A 3,814-nucleotide genomic window follows, 5' to 3' on the forward strand; every position below is an offset into this window, starting at 1 on the left:
AAGAACTTTGTCCGTTTTTAGCACTAAGTTTGACAAAAACTCTGCAAATTCGGATAAGAATTCAGAGTATGGGCCAGGTGCTCGGTACACTATAACAAATAGAACTGGTTGCATTGATTTCCAACTTGGGTGTGAAAGACTAAGAACAAGACTTTCAAATGAGTTATAATTTAGTTTAGGTTTAGAGCTGATTAGTAGACTAGAATCAAAGATAGCTGCAACTCCACCTCCTCGGCCTGTGCCTCGAGGAATGTGAGTATTAATATGACTGGGGGGGTGGATTCATTTAGACTAACATATTCTCCATCACCCAGCCAGGTTTCAGTAAGACAAAATAAATCAATATTAGAATCTGATATTAATTCATTTACTAGTACCCCTTTAGAAGAGAGAGATCTGATGTTTAAGAGTCCACATTTAATTCTCCTATTCTTTTGCACTATTGCACTTGTGGTTTTAATTGTTATGAGGTTTTCATGCACAGCTCCTCTTCTGTTTACCTTTGATTTAAATAATTTTATTAATTTTAATGGTTGGGGGGCAGACACCGTCACTATGGGGGTTTGACTAGGTAACTCCTGAAATAAAGGAGCAGAGAAGTGTGTTAGACTGTGACTCTGCCTCCTGGTCCCAAATATGGATTGTCAAGGATTAGGTCCACTAATAAACTGGTCCAGATTTCCAGAAATGAGAGCTGCTCCAGCCCAAGTGGGATGAATGCCGTCTCTCCGAATCAGACCAGGTCTTCCCCAGAAAGACTGCCAGTGATCCACAAAGCCCACATCATTATCTGGACACCACCTCGATAGCCAGCGGCGAAATGACGACATGCGGCTATACATGTCATCACTGGTTAGATTTGGCAGGGGTCCAGAGAAAACTACGGTGTCCGACATTGACTTCGCGTATGTACACACCGACTCAACATTAATCTTAGTAACCTCCGTTTGGCGTAACCTGGAGTCATTAACGCCAACGTGAATAACAATCTTGCTGTATTTACGATCATCCTTAGCCAGCAGTTTCAGATAAGACTCAACGTCGCCCGCTCTAGCCCCTGGGATGCACTTAACTATGGCTGCCGGCTTCGCTAACTTCACGTTTCTCAAAATGGAGCTGCCGATAATCAGAGTTGGTTTCTCAGTGGGTGTGTTGCTGAGTGGGGAAAATCTGTTAGAAACGCTAACAGGCTGGTGGTGGTCTGCGGCCTTTGAAAGCTTACGACTAGCTCTTCCTCGTCCTCTCACAGTCACCCAGGCACTATGTCCTGGCTGCTCAGGAGTCAATATCAAGTCTGTTAACATTTAATGTCTCCACCTTGTGAAGAGTAAACTTAAAGCATTAAGTTTATTTCAACCATAAAAATTGAATCTTGTGTGCTCATACCTGCCGTAACACCCATAAAAACTGAAGCGTAATACAATTACTACACTACAGTGCTTGTTGTGCTTTCTGATAGTCTGAGGTATAAAAGAGAGAGCATACCGCTTAGTTTGTGTCACAGGAGGTCTTAGTCTACCACTACGTTCTATAACCCTACCAGTCAGATTACCACAGGAGGTAATATCTTCTGCAGCTCTTTTAAAGACTCTACCATAATACCTGCTGCAGATGCCAGGTCTCATACATGTAAAGCATGAGCTCTACCACTGAGCTACATCCCCTGAAGAACTTCAGATTTTTTTTTCTCCTTTTTCTGAGATAGACTTAGACTTATATTATTAATCCTTTTGGGATGACTCCCGCAAGGAAATTGAAATATCACTGAATAAAAGAAGAAAACTGGGTAAAACATATAATGTTAATGTTGTATATGGCTTCAAAACCTGTGGACAAACACAAGGAACGTAACTAAAGGTATGCTTGTAATGTTATGGGAACAAAACATTTGCAAGAGAACACACATATTTCTTAGAATACCTAATTACATTTCTGATTTAATACAGGCCAATGTTAGAGATTGTACAGATCTTTCTGCAGACCTTCACCGGCTAAATACCTAGTCCCATATCGGGAGTTGAACCCGGGCCACCTGGGTGAAAACCAGGAATCCTAACCGCTAGACCATATGGGACTGACTACATATTAATAACAGGGATTTCATGAATCAAGTCATAGTGTGGCTGGAAACAGGCCTTCTCTTGAACGTGAATGAAGAAGCTTCTTAAGTAAGTTTCATCTGAAGCTTTTGAGTGTTCTTTAGGTTTTTATCTGCTTTAACTTTACCGGACAGCGGGGGAATGAGCAGAGCAGAGCAGCGTTAGGGAGGAACCTCCTCCGTGTTCAGCTCCATTTTGAACTGGCGGTGAAAAACTTAACGTTGGACACTTTATGACGAATAGAAATGTTGACAGGTTGATTTCTGTTAATAACAAACACAACTATAGTCAATAGAAAAAGTAAATATATATATGAAAACGTCATTGTTCATCTTTCCACGTTCCTCCAACCACCACTCTGGTCTGGTTGGAAAACTAAAGGATCTAAACTAAAAGGATGTTCTCTTAACTAAAATGTCTATCACTGCAGGGTCATCCCATAATGTTGTCACACACTTAGAAAATAATCTGAGTCGTCAGCAGCAACAAAATAACCTTTAGTGGACGCTGACTTTACCTTTAAATTAGGAGTTTAAACAGAGACCCCAATAGGACAAATAAATCCCCATCAAATCAAGTCCCCAATATCAGCACGTGGCCTTGTTTTATTTCAAGTAGTCAGCATGGAGCTGTCCACATTCCCAGACATTTAAAACAAGTCAATCATTGGCGTTATTCTACGAGTCTGAATAAATCAGCTGTTTGCTATTTGAGCTGCTCTGTTTCCTGCTGCTCGGCTATTCTTTAGTGGTCCTCTGGAAACAGGGTGCTGTCCTTTATGTTTCTTTTGGATGACATCATCAGTGTCTTTGCTTTAGTCTGAAGAAACTCCAACAGATTTAAAACCACATGCAGTCACGGAAAATACAAACAGGGAATAGAAAATGTCAGACAAAGAATATGAAATGAAAAGTCCCCAAAGTACAAAATATAATGTCAATCTACCAACAACAATAACTGGAGAGCATCCAATTAAACATGGCCGACTTCCAGTATGTCGGTAATGAAGAGAGGAATGTTGGATAATTACAGATGAATTTTATTTTTATTTAAACTTTATTTAACCAGGAACAATCCCATTGAGCTACAGTAACTCTTCTTCCAGGGAAATAAGTTTCATAATACATAAAAGACAGGAAAATGGTTCCATACTACAACAAACAAACAAGACATTTACACTAACTTAAGCTAATGCAGACATACAACTTAAAAACAGGTTCCATTGAGATTTGAACTCAGATCGCTGGATTCAGAGTCCAGAGGGCTAATCATTACACATGGAACCTTTAGAAGTGTTGCAAGGGTTTGCTAGACAGTTTCTTTCATATTATCCACATGTGTGATATTAAAGGCACACAACAATCACACCAAAGTGAAAAAACAACAATTACAGGCCAATTTAAGTCATTTAGTTAGCTAAGCATTCAGAGGATGTGGGTGCCACAGAAGTGAATACAGCAGTAGATATGTCTACTGTGTACACACATGGTAATTTACATGGTGTTGACAAAAAGATGCTCACAAACGCTGCACTTGCAATTGCGTTTCTTTGGCACATTCATGTCCTCTAAACATACAAAGAACTGATAAATTCTTTAATCACGATATCATGTGTCAGACATTAGTTCCAGATGAAAACACTAGTTGTCAGAAGTGGGATTTGAACCCACGCCTCCAGTGGAGACTGCAACCTGAACGCAGCGCCTTGGACCGCT

General features: G+C 40.2%; 1 non-coding gene across 1 annotated transcript; it reads right to left on the reverse strand.

The window, feature by feature from the left end:
* Nucleotides 1–2,002: 2,002 nt before the first annotated feature.
* On the reverse strand, nucleotides 2,003–2,074 carry trnae-uuc (transfer RNA glutamic acid (anticodon UUC)). Its single transcript has one exon. It is a non-coding gene; the product is annotated as a tRNA-Glu (tRNA).
* Nucleotides 2,075–3,814: the final 1,740 nt, after the last annotated feature.

The sequence above is a fragment of the Etheostoma spectabile genome, unplaced genomic scaffold, assembly GCF_008692095.1.
Source record: "Etheostoma spectabile isolate EspeVRDwgs_2016 unplaced genomic scaffold, UIUC_Espe_1.0 scaffold00003136, whole genome shotgun sequence".
Taxonomy (NCBI): domain Eukaryota; kingdom Metazoa; phylum Chordata; class Actinopteri; order Perciformes; family Percidae; genus Etheostoma; species Etheostoma spectabile.